At 44.4% G+C, this 18,746-nt stretch overlaps 1 protein-coding gene across 1 annotated transcript in view; it reads right to left on the reverse strand.

The window, feature by feature from the left end:
- LOC147669872 (N-terminal EF-hand calcium-binding protein 2-like) overlaps window positions 1-18,746 on the reverse strand; it is a 420,936-nt gene that overhangs the window by 32,644 nt on the left and 369,546 nt on the right. The gene's annotated exons all lie outside the window — the stretch shown is intronic.

An 18,746-nucleotide genomic window follows, 5' to 3' on the forward strand; every position in this document is an offset into this window, starting at 1 on the left:
CAAACAAAAAATACACATTTTTTAAGGAAGAGCTTCTCTGTAAAAATCCCAACTCCAAAATACATTCATAAGCTCTCAATGTATGCTGAAAGCATGAGTATCTTTCTTGGGATAAATCCAGGGCTGGTTCTAGGATTTCTGGGCAGAAGAGGAACCTGCAAGGCCCCTCTAAGATGTAACATCACAGGAAGAGAAATCAGGGAAGTAATATTGATTGAACATTAATGTTCCCGCGTTGTTGAAGCAGCTTTGCAAGAAGCTATTTACCTAGTGCGGATATCAGTATAATGGTTAAAAATATAAAACATAATCCTATAAAATACATACACATATTTTAAAGCTGTATTAAGTGGAAATTCATTACATTAATCAAACTGGGTGAAAAAGCTAGGCAGGGTCTCTCCAAAACTGAAATGATTACTCCCTTGTTCTCTAATTGTTTCCAGATAAGTGCATGGATACAATTCCAAGTCAGATTGTTGCAGAGATAAACAGTGAGGCTTCAAGTCCCTCCACAGACCTCCCTTTAGGTTAGTGAAGTTCAAGATAAGGCATTTGTTCTTCAGCAGGCATGCGGGATCAACACACACGGATACATGCTACACCGTTGGTTATTAACAAGATTTCGTTTTAACCAGATTCATCTCATTCTGGGAGATTTTGTAGGGTGGGGCAAACCAGAGGACGCTGCTCTCTGTACCTGTGATTATTATTCAATTCAGGATACTGCGCACGTTACATTTTTTTGTACATTTTATGCAGATATTCGAGAGAAGTACATAATCCCACTGTTAAAAGATAAAGGGTTTTTACAGGTTAAACCAGCCTTACTGTATCTACAATTACTGGATAACCCACGGAACATCTTTTATATTGCAAATTTTTTAGTATCTGCCGCTCGGATCAAGAAACTAAGAAACACAGGAATGATAGAAATATGAATTTTATTGGTTTTGTATTAAATTATAATGAATTTGTGTTTCTTTGAGAAATATTGTATTGTATATAGGAGTTTTATAAAATGGTAATCATGGATGTATTTTAAAGTATACTTTTATAATTTTTATTAATCGAATAAAGTGGCTTTGGCTGACTGACTAACACACACGGATACATGCTACACCGGGTGAGGGGCCTGCAAAAGCTGCAGCAAACAACAGAAAGGACAGATTGCAAAAGGTAAGACAAGGAAATGGCATAATTGTCATACACAGGTGGGCTGGCTAATATACTGGCTAGCAGACGCATCAAAGGCTGGAAGACTCCTGCACATTGAGTTCATAAGCACAGCAATTACTCTCAAACTCAATTTTTAAGAGATGCAAAGAGCTGAACTAACTGAAAGATATATAGAAGAGATGGCTAAAAAGGAAAAACAATTTGTGCCCAGGTAACAAAAGACTGCCAAAGCTATACTGAGAACCAGCCACTAAAGCGATACATTAAAGCAACAAACGAAAAGGGTTTACTATAGCAGACGCTGTACAGTTTACAGCTATATGGAAAGGAAATGTAGCGACGTGGAATAAGTAGGTTGGGCGAGGTGGTGATTGACTTGCAGAATAAAGCTAAGGTATTACCAGAGACTAACACTCTAAAACAATTAAGTCACGTCTCTACTTTCTGAGAAGACACTTGCCAACTTGCAAAGAGGCCAGAACCCTGCTGCCCAACTAATATTTAGACCAACAGGTAATAAACAAATTGTGTCTGCCCTCAGGTAAACCCATTGGATCTTGGTTAAATAGATAATTGAATGCAAGAGCTTTTCCATCATCCACAAATCATACCAGACACTTCCCAGGTATCTAACTGAACACCTTTGGTCTTCCAACCTCCAATGCAAGATCTGCGTCCCTGAACCAACTGGCTACCTACTCGCATAGGCTCAAGGTTTGTCAGATCACTCCATGTGCATTGATGTACTCTATGGAATGCATCCTGCTCCTCAGGTGCCCTCCTCCCTCATAGAACCTTTATTCCCCTCACCTCCCACAGGAGGCCAATCTTAAATGTGCTCCTGAAAAGCAGCCATTTCCACAGGCCTTGCTGTCACTCCCTGAAGTTTAGCTTTAATTGCTGTGGGAGGAGCCACACTTCATACTGTACTTGCCAAGGTTGGCTCATTGTCATTATGCACATGACAATTAGCCGGCTGGCTTTGCAAGCAAAGTCAGGCTGTTTCTGTGCACAACAACCTTGTGCCTGCTGCAGCCTTTTGTCAAAGGCACGTGCAGCCAAGCAAGGTGCCCGGTTAATCTACAGTAATTTAAAAAATCATCATCTTACCAACTAGCCTGACCATAGGCCTGGTAGTCACCTTTCCTACCTAAGCCTGGTCTTTTCCTTCCTTGTGCTCCATCTTTGACAAGGATAATGACCATTACCAAGGTTGTAGGAAAGGCAAGTGGAGACCTCTAAATGTGAGCCCTACACTGAATTTCACCAACAAGGCACTGGAGTTCACTGTGCTGGAATGTTGTCCATCTAGTCATATGAATTGTGACACTGTGTAGATCTGAGCTGAGTCTTAAATGAGTAGTACATTTGAATGAATTTTAATTTGTATTACATGATATCTTTGAATTTGAGTTCACTACCTGGTGTGTGCCAACGTTCCTTTCACTGACCCAGTGATTCCAACTATGGTAAAATAAAAAAAGCCTACGCATTTTGCTTTAAGACATGGCGGGTGTGTTTCAGAAAGATAAACAATGCACTAAGAATCTATAGCAGTATCAGCACTCAGGCCCTTGCAGCAATTAATGCTAGTTGTAATAATGAAAGAAGACACAAAGAAGTATCTGTAACACCAAAACATCAACACGTTAGAATGTAGGCCTAGGTATAACCCTGGGCAGTTAAAAACATATCGCTGAGAAGGAGGGAAATGTGCCTTATAGGGAGGGTCTTGTCCAGGTGGGTCCCCAAGTGTTGCTCATGAGTTTTAAAGTTGCCTTTGTTCACTTTCTCAAAAGTATGGATCATGTGGTAAAAGTGGACCTGTACATTTGGAAACAGTGGGGAAACATGTAGCTCTAATAGTATGGGTCAGAAATATTGAGACACAATATCAAAGGGACACAATATTGTGACCAGATACTGAGAGACAAAACATTGAAAGGTATGTTTGTATACCTAACTCTGTGTACATGTACCTTGGTGATAAATATATCTTCAAGGTATGTAGATGTGGAGATGAGGATAGGAAATCCATACCTTACTCTGTGCACTTCTTCTATCCCTCACTATTCAGGTCATGGCATTGTGGCCCCTCAATATTCTGCCTGCCATATTCCCTACCACAATCCGATTTGATGAACTGAATACCCATCAAGAATTGAAGATATAAGAATTGGGTGGATGGAATGTGGAGGGTGTCCATGATAGAACAAGCAGTGGCCAAATGAAGTTTAAAGGAAGTGTATGGCAGTGTATGGCAAAACTGCACAGGCCTGTACGTGATGTACCACTTTATTAATGTAGTTTACTATTTGTGTGCAATTAAATATCTGTTGCAGAAAATGTTTGATTACCTTAATATATAATTTGAGTATTGTCACAATTTATTTGAAAAACATGCTACATCTATACATATCAAAACAAAATAAAAACACTTATTAAAGGGTAAACATAAGCTACACATCGTTCATTTAGTTATTTTTATCATTTCATTATTTTTACTATTTATATAGCAAAACTCTCCATTTAGACATTGGCAAAGGGAACTTTTCTCTGCCATGGTACTGCCACCCACTACCCAAGCCAGTGGTGGAGGCATGGTAAGTAACAAATTGATGATGGTATTCCAACATCAATGAGAACCAAACTCCTCGTATGTAAGGATTAGGTAGCAGTAGAGGTATCCACCATATCATTTGTACATGAGCAGACAGGTGTTCATTTGTTGATACTATGGAGGTGAGACCAGCTAGCTTAGAACTGGTGGTATGCCACTGCCTCCTCCATCCTGGGGCTCGTGAAAGCACAAGAATTCCCTCTACAGCCAGCAGCGCATGCTTGGTAGACCAGTGTGTGTGGGCAGGGTGAATAATTCCAATGGATGCCTTCAGCCTCAAAGAGGGGAAGAAGTTGGCACAACCAATCAAGGATCACCTTCTCTTGGTTGTCTAAGCATTTCCAACTAGAGGGGAATCCTGTGGATTTTATTGCAAATACCATGTCCATGGGATGTATGACGTTACAACGCATACATTCACAACGCATACCATTACAACAAAACTTTTGCAACGCAAGATCTATTACAACGCATGCCATTACAATGCAGATGCTATTACAGCGCATGCCATTACAACATAAGTATGGGTAAGCATTTTTTAATTTTACTTAATGGTAATGTAATAGTAGTGTAAATGTTGGATAGTTTAGGGGTTAAAATTACTATTCTAACTCCAGGGGGTGTTATAGTAGGGTAAGTGTTGGATAGTGTAGGGTTAAAATTACTATTCTTACTCCAGGGGGTGCAATAGTAGGGTAAGTGTTGGATAGTGTAGGGGTTAAAATTGCTATTCTAACTCCAGGGGGTGTAATAGTAGGGTAAGTGTTGGATAGTGTAGGGGTTTAATTAAAATAGAATACTTACCCATACTTACGTTGTAATGGCATGCGTTCTAATAGCATCTGTGTTGTAATGGATCTTGCGTTGTAAAAGTTTTGTTGTAATGGTAGTGCGTTATGCCCGCGTTGTGATGGCTGTTTTCCCTGTCAATGTGTTATTGCAAAAAGCAAAACACTTGTTCACTCAGAACTGGTGGGATTTTGCACTGGTGAATTGATTTACAGACACTGAAAATTCTCCTGGTGTGGCAGACTTTTAAGTGAGTACATCTACTCAAGGGTGCAGGGTTGTGGGTGTTCTAGGAGTATTTCAGTGTATTATAGGATATGGATGTGGGGCCTTATTGTGGAATACATTCACAAAAACTGTCTTGGGTCCAATCAGGCTCGTATGTAACACCTTTGCTCAACCCTGGATAGCTGCAGCTTCAAGCAGCAAGGCTTGACAAAGGAACTTAGGCCCCAATTATGATGGCACTTGGTCGGACGCCGCCCAATATTGCGGCAGTCAGGTGAGTGTCTAACAAGGATGCGGCAGTCCGACTGCCCAATTTCGTTGCTACCGCCGGGATGGTGTCAGAACCATGTTGGTGGTAAGCTGCAGCCATGGTAAAGAGCCACAGCAAATGCTTAATGTAGAACTTCCTGCACATCCATGCAGTGTGCCATGCACCATGTTATGCCCCTTGTGCACATTTTCAGTGACCTACAATTGGAGTGGACCCTGTTTGGGGCCATGTTAGAAATGGGGGTCTCTAGTTGGCAGAAGTAGGTCCCTTTGTCCAAATAGGGACCCTTGCTTCTAGTCAGGGTAAAGGGGATACACTTCTAAAATAACCCCTGCTTGGTAGCTTGGCATGAGCAGACAGGATTATCTCAGAGGCAGTGTGTATAGCATTTCTGAACACATACAGTAATACAGTTAAAACACTACAAATGGACACCACAACAGTTTAGAAAAATAAGAGATCTTTATCTAAACCAAAACAAGACCAAACAGAAATCCACAATACAGTTATCAAGAAATCTTTAAAAATTAGTTATTCACTAAAATACAGTTTGCAGCAACAAATAACTCCACCTGGATGTATAACAACATTGTGACAGATGAAATCCCGAAGAACGGCACCCACCTAGGTGCGCGGCGCCGGGCCCACTAAGAACAGTACCTTGGAAACGGTGAAAGCAAAGATGGTGCACTGCGTCGGGGAGGTGATGCTTTGTTGGCACCAAGCGGCGTCCGTTCCTTACGACCCCAGGGAAGGTAAAGCCTCTGTTCCTTACTGCAGTGCAGGGGAGGTGAGAAGTCGGTTCCCTACTGTGTCAGGGAGGTGACGTTATGGTTCCTTACAACGGTGCGATGTCGATAGATTCGGGAGTCACCGACGTCGAGGATCGGCTCTGCGTTCATGAAGCACCCTGCGTTGGTAAGGTCGGGCGACGGTGAGAGTCAGGACGTTGCGTCGTGGACGTCATGAGCGGTGTCCTCGGCTCCAGTGTAGGCAGCGGCCTTGGAAGTCGATGCAGCATAGCATCAGCAGGTGTCGGGTCTATGGTGCAAGTCAAGGCGGTGCGTCGTGCTCTTCAAGAGCGGTGCCCACGGCTTCGGTGCAGGTTACAACGTTGCTTGCCGGCTTTGCAATTTCCTTCTGTGGCAGCTGAAACAGCAGTTCCAGATGCAGAGAGACAGAAGGGGGGGAATTCTTTGTGTCACTGAGACTTCAGAACAGGTGGCAAGTTCAGTTTCAAGCCCTTGAAGACCTTTTCCTCAAGCAGGTGACAAAGCAAACAGCCAAGTCCTTTTGTACTTTCCTTGGCAGCAAGCAGCCACTGCAGGCCAACCCCAGACAGCAAACAGCACAGGGGCAGTATTCCTCCTTAGCTTCTGTGGCTCTTCTCCTTGGGAAATGTGCCTCTTTATTCCTAGAAGTGATCTAAAAGTCTGGGGGCTGGGCCTCTCTTTTTATACACCAAAATCCTTTGTTCTCTGAAGGCAAAGGGTGCCTGTACACAGTCAACCCCAGTTCTGTCCTCACTGGTGCAGCTTACTGGCAGGAGGTGGAGAAAGCATTGTTGCAGGCAGACCAGGCCCACTCAGGTGAAAGGAAATCTCCTCCCCTACTCAAAATACAGCCCAGGTCTATTCAGCCCAGCCCTGACTCATCAGACTTCTGGAGCAGCTGCCCCTGTCACTCAAAAGCCAGACATGCAATGCACAAACCTAGCAGAGGCACACTGGATGGTTAGGCAAGAAAATACCTATTTTCTAAAAGTGGTATTTTCAAACACAGAATGTAAAAATCACCCACACTAAAAGATGCACTTTAACATTCTGAGTTCAGGCATACTAAACATTATTTTTCTACCATGTTCCCAGGGCCAGGTATGTTTATAAGATGTTATAAACAAACTCCCCATTCTGTTCTATGGGAACAGGTAGCCATGCAATAGTGAAAAACGAATTCGGCATTATTTCACTATCAGGACATGCCACACACATCAGGGCATGTCCTACCTTTCACTTACAATGCACCCTACCCATAGGGGTACCTTGGGCCTACCTTAGGGGTGACTAATATGTAGAAAAGGGAAGGTTTAGGGACTGGCAAGTGGGTGCACGTGCCAAGTCGACATGGCAGTACCTGACTGCACACAGGCTCTGCAATGGCAGGCCAGAGTTATATTTTACAGGCTGCTTCTGTGTGTGGCACAATCAGTGCTGCAGCCCACTGGTAGCATTTTATTTACAGACCCTGGGCACACACAGTGCACTATATACTAGGTATGATAAGTAAATCAAATATGCCAATCATGGAGTCACTAATCCATAACAACAATTCACAATGGGAGCACTTGCACTTTGGCACTGAACAGCAGTGGCAAAGTGCCCAAAGCATCTAGACCAGCAAAACAGAGACCAACACACAGCAAAAACACAGGATGCAAAGGCAAAAATGCAGGGGAGACCCACACTAATGGTGCCAGGTATAACAGGCCCCCAATATCCCTTTCAGATAACCTTTTCATGGCGGTTTTCCCTCCATAAAATGGATGTCGGAAAGGGATACCCAACTCCTGACAGCAGTGCCTGCCTCGGTACAGCTTCCTTTGTTGGACGCTGGTACAACCACAGCCAGATTAGGATCTATGATTCTAGCGGTGGAGGTGGCGTTATTCGTCCAACTGAATAGGGTCCGACTGCCAGCATTGTAATGCAGCCGTCAGACCGATGGGCTGTCAGGGGTCAGACCACCGACGGCCTGTCTGTGTGCAGTCCAACCGCCATCGTAAAGAGGCCCTGAGTGTAAAGCATTAAACAGTGCAAAACAACGAAATAAGAAAGTCACACATTGTGCGCCGGGACGCTCCTTCGCTGGAGCAGCCGTGCGCAATACAAATAGCACTAACATAACACAAAACGAAAGAAAACCGACACCAATTTATTAAAATAGAGTATATTTTTATGAATTTTTAGAGAAGTTTATTATCAAAACCCACCAGAGTCTTCCAGATTTACAGATTTTTAACGAAATAAATATGTTTAAATGCAACTGAAAACAAGCATTGGTCAACAAAGGCTTTGTAAACCTTTTAAAAGTTTGAAAGAGTTATTTCAGCAACTCCGGCCAATCTTGGGTGACCAAATCTGACAAGCTGGAGGTCTAGGGGGCCAGGGAGGACACTTTGCCAGTTACCTGGCCACCAGAGTGTTTTTATGACAAGTTCCAATCTGTACAGGACAACCGCCATAGACTGTAATGGAGTGGTCTTGATGCTGGGGAAGCAGGCGAAAAGGTGCTCAAGGATGCTCCAGTTGAGGTGCAATTCACGGGGGTGCCTTTTTACTGAGTCCTCAGTCTACAATCGGTGTGGGGCGACTTTGGCCACAGTGGTAGTGGTCCCACAAAGTCCTTCTGGTTGCAGTAGCTGACCAGCCGATGTTGGGATACTAGTCTCATTTCACTGCAGTTGGGGCAAAAAACGTTTGGTAGGGCTGGTGTCCTTTCTTGGTTGACGAATCAAGACTCAAATTGCACTCCCGGGTCCAGGGGATTTGGGTGCAATATTTGGTCATCGCGGAATGGCTACTTAGTGTGCCCAGCGGCAGCAGTGGCTGCTAACTAGCTGATTTTGGCTTCTTCAGCTCTTGTGTTCCTTGAGCAACTGATCCTTGGAGTCACTGCTGTGATCTGGGGCCAGGAATCAACTTTTTCTCGAGTCAGAAGCCGCAGGCACAGTCCAAACTTTATTAACCCATAATGCAGCAAGTAGAGTCCTTCCGGCAGTACTGCCTCTCCTTGTGCAGCTTCAAGGGCAACAGGGCAATCCTTATTTGATCCTTTCTGCAAATCCAACGTGATCTGAGGGGCAGGGTGCTAGAGGTGCCATATTTATCCCCGTAAAGTGCCCAGAGGGAACCACACAATGGGCTACTGTGTCCCTCCGTCTATGGTGATATGTTTCCTGCAAAGTGTGGCATTTGGCTTTCCCAGATTGTACTATCCTAGCCACTCGCAAGATGTTGTGACCCCTCTTCAGTTATTACGAGCTTGGTAGCACACATCACCCTAGAGCTGTGGCTACCTGAGGGCTACACACCCACAGGATGACTGGCTTGTCCTCTCAGTCCCCGTTTCCAACTTGTTTGCATGAACAAAAGGGAGCCTGCTTGGGAGTGTTGTCACAAGTGGCCCTTTACAGGCGGCTTCTCCTTTGAAGCTCGCCTTTTGGGCTAACCACCCGAGAGGCTTTCCTGGCAGCGGAAGTCACACCTCACTCTGCAGTAACGGCCTTTGTTCCTAAGCCTGGGAGTTAGTCACATGTCTCCACAGACGAGCAGAAAGCAGTTGGTTTGTCAGGGCCTTTGTGAAGTCACTGGACTGGCTGGGCACAGACTGGCAACTTTTTAAAAGTTGCTTAACTTTAATTGTGACATTAAATTCGACCTGGGCATCAGGACAAGTGTAATGCCCGATTAATTTGATGCCTTGCAATACCAACTTAGGTAGTTCCATTCAGAAGTTAGCCAGGAAGGGGTGCCAGCCGGTACCTCTGTGTTAGACAATGGTGCTACTAAATTTCCCCTGCAAAATGACAATTTAGAAGTGTTGCTGTTAACATACGAAATGTATGTGTTTTACTTAACAATGTATAGCTCCCTGCCATAGGGCTCCATAGCAGCAACGGCTCCTCTGCTAAGGCGGAGAAGCGTTGCCCCACTGCCTTTCAGCAGTGCAAAAAATAAAATAACACATTGTTAATATCATTTTATTCTTCCGTATTGAAGCCTGTTTTGGGCCGGGGCTTGGCTGTCATCACAACCAACAGGGGAAGGAGGAAATATGTGCACTTAGGTGTGCATGATGGTTTATCTGGCCGTCTTGGACCGGTCAAACAGTCATGAGCAATTAGCAAGTTCTTCACCCTGCTGTATTGCACAGCCTGGGCGGAGAACATGTACAGGCTCCCAGTCCCTTTCTCAGTGCCGAACCATGGAGTTCAGACCAATCACAACGCTGCTGTCATTTATTCTCTCTCTCTTTCTCTCCCACCTCTCTCCCCTCTCTCTCTGCCGCCTTTTAGGGAAAACATGTGATTGCAAAATGTTCAATGTGTCTTTCCCCCCCTACCCTCCTAAGAAATGTGCAATGAATGTTTGTTGAAAGTCACAAAAGAAGGCAGAAGGAGCCATGCCTGTGGGCATCTGTCTGCATCCGGAGTTATTTTCCCACAAGAGACCCCAATACGCCAGCGGGCGACATGTCACTCATAAAATAATAATTGCTAGGTGCAGTTCAGACTAGCCACATCGCTGCAGACTGCTGAGAGCAAACTTGTCCAGCTTATGCCCTTTATAAGGAAAGCATCTTGGGAACCACTGCAGGATGACCTGGCAGTCACAACATGGCTAGTTTCTTCACTTCACCTTTGGCCTTCACCTCTTCACTTCCGTGGGTCTCATCCCTGGTCTCCATCTCCCCTCTAAACCAATCTTTCTTGCTTGTCATCTTTCTTAATACTGCTTGCGTCTTCTCATTTTCATAATTACAAGGATGTCTAAGAAAATAGGGCCTCAGTGATGCAGGTGGGTACCCTGGTTCGGTTGTACGTCCGAATTTCAAGAAATAAAATATTGTCTGGCATAAACATTGTACCCTAGATATCGTTTGCAAAAATATTACTGATTTTGGTATATAGTTTCCATTATTAACTTCAAGGGGGTGATATTTTTGTAAACATTTAGGCCACAATATTCTGGTGCCGTACCCACTCAGTTGAATGTGCAGAGCATAAACCGTTCACTGAATCTGAAAGGGAAGCCTTTATATAGAAATAATGTTCTAGCACTTTTTCAGAAGGTACCTGAATTAAAGAGTGATCAGTGGAAGGATGGCAATCAACTGGAAACACTCGGCACCGGGTCCAAGCTTCAGCCGAAAGAGGAGACACTCATGCTCGAACAGGCTGCCCAATTGCAAAGCAGAAAATGCAAGTGACGGAGAAGCCAGCACATGTATGTCCAGGGCGGGCCTGAAGACCCTTGTTGTATACAATAGCTCTTGCATGCGAGAGTGCATGCGCTGTCAAAGGCGAGACCTACAAACTATATTTTGTTCAGCGCCAGGCATTAACCTGGACCTGATTGTATCATGCGAGGGCCAGAACAGTATTTTCGACTTGCTGCACTCAATTTCAGAAAAGAACTCATTCGAGCACTAAATGTTTTCCACATCCTTTAGTTCCTCTTAAAATTATAAATAGGTCTCAGAAAGTGATGTAAAAAAGTTCTATAGAAGGGTAGCATTTTTCCTCAATTAGTATGGAGACCTCTGCTACTGATGAGTAGCCTCTTTGTCTGTTCTGGCATGACCATCCTCAGCGAGCTCTCCTCTAGACACTAACCTGCCCTACATAAACAGGAGAAATTCCTGTGTCCTATACTCTTTCTATTTTGAAACACTCTGTCCTGAAGAAGGCTCATTGACATGTTGAGAAGACTGAAACACTCTTGTAGATGAGTAACCTATCTATCTAAATCCACATAGTACGCTATGACCGCCATCTCACTTGTACAGGAAAACTTAGATTCTAGGTTACTGCCACCTGTTGTACAATTTTAGATCTGCATGAGTTGATATGATTAATTGAAGTCAGAAGATATGCAGGCAACCCAGCTTTGATATTCTCTATTCTTGGGATTCATTGTTTCCAACTCAATCCAAATTGGCTAGTCCGGGCGCCCCCTTTGAAGAGAGGTGGTGGTCCTGTTTGCAGAGGTCTGTCGAATTCCTGATACTGTGAGCTGCCAAAGGGGTTGTGCCAGCTTTACCTTAGACAGGCAGTGCTCTAAACAACACACCTTTCTTTCTAAATACCTGTAGGTATTCTGAAGAAATCTGTCATCCTGGCTTAGATTACAAGGAGGACAAAAGGTGCTCATACATATTGGATGTTACTCTGCAATAAATAAGGACACAAAACCTTCCAAACTTATAAAATGCTAACCAGCATTTATGATTGCTTAATTATATTAGTTACTGAGTTTATTAAAAGGTAGGCCTGTCTCGTCCCTCAGGACGAGTTGATAAGGGACAGCATATTAGGACAATAGTCTGCAAAGCACCGAGAAGTTGCAAAGCTTGCAACTGATGGCTGTGCATATGTCTCGCATTAAGCACTTTGTGCAAACCCATATGTACAGTCTGGGAGGCGGCCCTTTTTTCTAAACCCTTTCGCTCATGAACAACTTCTGAAGAGGGATAGTAGGATAGCCCCTTTCATGTAATAGAAGGAGAATTTGCCAACAGATTTCATCCTCAACCATCTTGTCTTACTAAGGAGGAGGGTACTGGTCTAGAATAGTTGCTTTGCTTCTAAAAATACCCACCATAATAAAGAATACAGGAGCTAAGACTGTCTTTCCACTCAATAAAGTAGACAGTTGACTCTGCACAGTGCTTCTTGGAATCTGGTGATCAAACACTGACACCTACCAACGTGTAATTGAGACATTTACTGGTATGGAAAGGGGAGAAGCAGTAGGACTGGAAAATTGACACAAAATTGTGATTTTTGCAATGTTCATTAGGAGCTATCTGTGTAAACGCACATGTCAAGCTTTCCGTTTGGCAACCCTCAAATTCAGAGCATAAAAAAACACAAATTGACACAGTGTAACACAATGCAAGGGTGCTTCTCATCAGCAACCCCAAATGCAAAAACATCGGAGCAGAACAATCTCACATGGTGCCTTGCAATTTTGTAAAAGGTGTTAGAAAGTGAAGATTTTTTTAATCAGTTACTGAAACAACAGCAAACAGCAGTGCCAAATTACATGTATTTCTATGGCAGAACCCATACAGACTTCTACTTTCCAAGTCAAGAGACATATCTGTCAAACTTGTTCCACAATTACATATATGTATTATCATGTTTGCAAGTCAGCTGCATGATAGAGTTGAGATTAGTGGATCTACAGCCCTTGCGAGATACATTGGTCCCGAGATCACAAGCTAGAAGAAACACAAGGTGTGATGAGATGAGAGAAGCAGGTTCCTCCTTCAAGGCTCACATAGTCTCTGAATTTGGGGATAATATCCCTACCCAACAAAACCCATAAACATAGAACTAGGATGAGCACTGAAAGTCTCTTTTTCATAATGTCACAGTCTCTTAGATGTACCAAGGTTTGGGGATATTTGAGGTGGCAGTGCAACCCTTGCTCTCGGGTGCCGTATCCTGGAGATGCTCGAAGGAACATTGGGGTGGGAGATGGGGGGAGTGGTTGTATTCAGTTGTTTGGCGCCCAATTGAAGGAAGCTGTCATTGAACACCCTCAGTGATTTGATCATTGCAGAGTACTTTGTGAGTTCCCCTTCAGGCAGGTTCTCATCACGTTCATCTCCTTCGTCTGAGCTAAACAAATCTTGGGGTAGAGAAACCTACGATTTTCCTTGTCATACTGGTGTGATCAGGAGTTGCCGTCAACACAGTGCCTACTACCTGCACAATACTCAGAGGATGACCTTTAAAGAGCCTCCTGGACATTCTATCAGTGTGCAGGCTTTTAACAGGATCGGATAACATTCCTTGATTCTGAAGATCTAGCCACTCTCCTGGGATTCATCGGTTTGTGGTACTGTCATATCCATGTTCAGAAATTAAGACTTTTAGGTGGAGTGGCTTGGGATGCTTGTGACAATAGTAGACAGCATCAGGGCAGTGGTGAGATAACATTTAGTTAAGGAGTGCTGGTTGGATCTGTATTCGTCAGTACCACCTCCCAAGTCAGCTAGGTCACCTGCTCTTTGGCTGCTCCTATGACTCCTCCTCCAAGGTGACCATGATTTGCTTTACTTCCTCATTCACCTGTGGCTAAATTAGCATTATTTGTCAATGAAGGAAAAAGGCCAATTCAAGGCTCTGCTGGAATGTGTGCCCCTGTAATGGAAGACCACTGTAGGTCTGCGGGCATTCCATGCGTTGTCACTGTTTCTTTGATTCTGAGTACGACTGCCTTGGTGGAGTTGGTGATCAAAAGTTCCACATTGGGTTATTTGGTGGACTCATTCACCATTAATAAAACAAGTCACTGATCAGGAGCTCTGCAATCGTCCAGGCTCGATGTTTCTCATGCTGTCTTAGTCAGTTATTCTAAGAGGCTTAGGAAGGGTCCCCTACCTGACCCTACACTTCACACATACGTCTGCGGTCCTCTTCTAGCTCATCCAGTGAGTCGACTCTTGTAAACTGCACTCACTCTCAAATAGGCACCTTGGTCTATTTAAATGCCTTGATAGCACACATTCACGAGTTGAATGGTGAGTGAAAATAGTTTCAGGAGCACAATGATGGACTGCAGCCCCTCTTCAAACAGCCATTTTCTGGCACATTTACAAAGATGGTTGCTGCTCTGTGTTGAGTGAAAGGGCGTGAGCAGGGCAGTGCCATATACACTAGGATATGTGGCTGTTTTTGTCCCCCCTTGCACTGGCACAGTTGTAGCTGTCTTGTGCCAAAGCACACATCCTTGCAAGGGTGTGTATGATGTCATGTATGTGCACTTAAACTACACAATCAATGCTTTTACATCACGTAACACGTTTCCCATTCTGTATGTGTGCTGTACAGTGCAGAACAAATGCAAAGTTTTGGGAAAAGAAACCTTATCTCAAACTTTACTCCAACCTTGAGGAGGCATACATTTATGGCCCAAAGTTCTGCCTTTTTTATTAGGCAGGATGTTCCGTTAAATTCCAGGAGTGGTTTCATATGAATGCCCACGTGCCACCCATGGAACATTCTCTTGGCGCAAAGTAGTGCTAAGCGCTACTTCGCATCACATTCAGGCAACTTTCCAATGCAAATCAGGATTTGCCTTTGAAATTAAATCCCAACACAACACTTTGCACCGGGGTTGTGCCACTTTTGCGAGGCAAACCAGGGACAAAGCGTTGTTAAATTCCCCCCTTTATGTTGCATGTTGAGGAATGCTGCTTAAATAATGGTTAGTGCCACGCCTTGCCATTAATGTCAGGTTTTCAACATCATGTGGTGCCCCACTGGACCATATGATCTATTTAACTTCTTTGTTAGGTGATATCAATGTTAGACTGTCTTTTAATATTGAAGATAGAAATAGAAGACCAGGCTGTTGAGGCCAAATTAAATCCAGGCTACTTTGCAGGTTAATGTTGAGGGGTAACGTTATCAAAGTCTACCTTTTGTGTGTGCATGGTGACTAAGGTTTTTAAGTTTAGGAGCAAAGCAAAACTAACGCCAAGGCCCCCCAGAATGGGAATAAGTCTAGGGCAATTTAGTGTGTACCAGGCATACTTTACTTGGCAGCATTGTGCACTGGTCTTTCCAGATGGAATCAAAAATAAACCCACCTCCACCCCAGCATAAGCAACAGACTCGGATGTAACCTTGGTTTGTTGCAACATGGAAATGGTGGCCGGCGGGTAGGGGCGGGGTAGTACCCACTTACCACTTGGAGGCACCAACAACTACCTGGACCATGGTATTTGCAAGAGTTACTCTCATTGAGAGGCCTGAGGTCTGATCCTGGAGTGGGGTAAGGGTAAAGGCTGGTAAACATAACTTCCCACCAATGTAGTTAACTAACTAAGTGAAAAATAAATATGTCAGCAAACACTGAATAAAGATGAAAATATTAAAAAGTCCTCAAATGCCCTCATCATCAAAGTAACTGTCACGCCTGCCTATCATCCGTGGAATAGAACGCCGAACTGACGAGACCAATCCAAGATGGCCTCGCCGTAATGCGCATGCGCGAGGGGTTCGAGACGGAACTTAAGCTCGATCTCCCCGGCTCTCAGCGCTTTGCGCTCTAGTTTCTCGCTCTTTTGGCTAGTTACTTCTGCTTGGCCTTTTCCTGTTTCTCGACCATGTTTGTTATGGGAATTCATTCCGTGATCTGAGATACGGCATTCATGTTCCAAGTGCTGTTTGTTTGTTTGTTTGTTTGTTCCAGTCATGGCTTTAAGGTTTTGAAGACCTTATCTCTCGCCTGAAAACCATAGCGGCTCTTCCTATTACTGAAGCCGCTTTCATTTATTGATTTCTTTCCGAGGCTCTTCAATTACAGAATACCACGCACCGAGTCATTGTTTCTCTGGTGATTCTCATTGGTATTACGGAAGAGCTCTCCATTAGCCCGGTAGATCCACATAGCTTATTTTATGTGGGTGCTACTTTCCCTACCTCCCCTCGCTCAGTGCCGGCTGTCTTACCTCTGTGCCATAGAGCCTTTCTGAGCCCTGCGTCTAGCGGACCCGTCATTGGGCCGGACTACGGTCCCGTCGAACGGCCGGTATTTGCTGGGGCAGTGGTGCGGGTGGTTTACGTGGCATTGTGGGATTTGTGGGCCGCCTGGCGAGTTTCCTCCTTCCCTTTATTTTCCTTATTTTGTGTTGGTTCACTGGACTTCCCGGATGCTGGCATTCGTCACAGTACAGGGACACGAAGAACCGCTACTTCTGTGATCCAGACCTTTTACTATACAAGACACCTTAGCGTGGATATGGCTCTGGTTGGGTCATACTGGATACCATTATACTCCACGATCACACTTATATTTCCAGAGGATATCCTAGTTGCTTTCATTGTCACACCATTGTGCTATCAGGTAAAGGTGGTTTATGTATCTACATTGGGGGCTTGTGAGTTGACTGTTGTTGTATTAACCTACTATTCCTTTTAGCCTCATCTTCCACTTGAAGAAGAGAAGTGTCCGAAGAGTCCAGTGTTTTGTCTCCCCAACTTTCCTTGTTTTGTTCCCTCCTTTCCCTCCATATCACCCTTGTGTTCTAGTGTTTGATAGACACAGGCGGTGTAGGGGGGAAGGGTTGGATTTCTCGTCGGCTCCTGGCACTCCTGTGGAAACTGCTACCGGATCCTTACAGAGCGCAAAGCCCACGTTGCTTTTCTGCCCGAGTGCCATGACCGAAGTTACTATGGAGGATCTGGCCCATATGCTGGGGAATCTCCAGCTAGAAACCCAAGCATTGTCCCAGAGGGTTGATACCTTACAAAGAGAGAGACAGACCAATGTAGAGGCAGGAGGGGGAACTGGACCCAGCACTTCATCCCCAGTCGTACACATAACTACTCCTCAATCAGTCCCGTTAGCTCCTCCTGAACGGTTTTCGGGTGATACAGCTAAATACTCTGCCTTCATAAACCAGTGTCAGTTACACTTTATGTGTAAAGCTAGCTGCTTCCCAACTGACCAGTCAAAAGTAGCCTTTGTTATCTCGTATTTGGGGGGTTCTGCAGCTAACTGGGCTATCCCGTTAATAGAGAGGAACGATCCCATGTTACATGATTATAGGTCGTTCAAACGAGAATTGCAGAAACTCTTCGACAAGCATACATTTACCCATTCCGCGGATACCGCTCTGTTATCTCTAAAACAAGGCACCAAAGAGCTCTCGCCTTAAATTACCACGTTCCAGAGATTAGTGGCAGAGGCAGATTGGCCTGAGAGAAAATGCAGCGCTCTGTTTTATCGGGGACTGCGAGACGAACTCAAGGATGCATTATCACAAGTAGTGGATCCACCAGATAGCTGTCCTGACCTTATTGACCTAGTAAGCAAATTAGACCATAGACTACAAGAGCGTAGAAGGGAGAAAGGGCGTACTGATGTTAAAACTTATGTATACCACAGAAAGACAGAAGCCGAAAAGACAGCTGACGAGGTTGAACCTATGCAATTCGGATCAATAAGAGGACCTTTGAGTCAGGAAGAAAGACAATGGAGGAGGGACAACAAGTAATGTCTATATTGTGGCAAAGCAGGCCATTTTCTGAGGAATTGCCCTGTTAAGCCCTCCCAAAACAAGAAGTCGGAAAACTAATAAGCCCGACACCTGGTGAGACTAAGGTTTTGAGTAATTCAGGTCTAATAGTCTCATCTGTAGACACACCGTCAGTCGTACCGAGTCACTTCTATGTTCCTGCTAGTTTGTTTTATGATGGAAGATCAATTGATTTGCTTATCATGTTGGACTCCGGGGCGACTGGAAATTTCATGGACACAGATTGGGCCAGACACCACACTATAGAGTCAACAGCTAAAGAGGTGTGGGAAGACGTCCCCACTATCGATATTAGCGTGCTGAAATCCGGGCCTATCACCCATCAGACAATACCCTTACATCTAACACTACTACAAGGACACCAAGAGAATCTGTCTTTCGACTTAATCAAATCCCCACAGTTTCCTGTGTTATTGGGGTTACCATGGCTCCATACCCATAACCCGCGGGTTGACTGGGGTACTGGTACATTGGAATTCTGTGTAAAAACATGTAAAGAACACATGGGAGTAGGGATGGGTGATAGAATGACTGGTAACACACTTGCTTCTACCAATCCCTCTGACTTGCCCTTAGATTATGCGGATTTGCGCATTGTTTTTGATGAGGTCCAAGCAACTAGTCTTCCCCCCATAGGCAGTACGACTGCCGCATCGATCTCCAGGCAGGGGTAAAATACTGTGTAGCAGGGTGTATTCCCTCACCGAAAAAGAGAATGTATATCTCCGGGATTACCTAGACAACATGCTAAAGATAGGGTCCATACGAACCTCTCGTTCTCCCGCCTCCTCTTCCCTTTTCTTCATTCCGAAGAGAGAGGGT

Source organism: Lissotriton vulgaris, unplaced genomic scaffold (assembly GCF_964263255.1).
Source record: "Lissotriton vulgaris unplaced genomic scaffold, aLisVul1.2 SCAFFOLD_1212, whole genome shotgun sequence".
NCBI lineage: Eukaryota > Metazoa > Chordata > Amphibia > Caudata > Salamandridae > Lissotriton > Lissotriton vulgaris.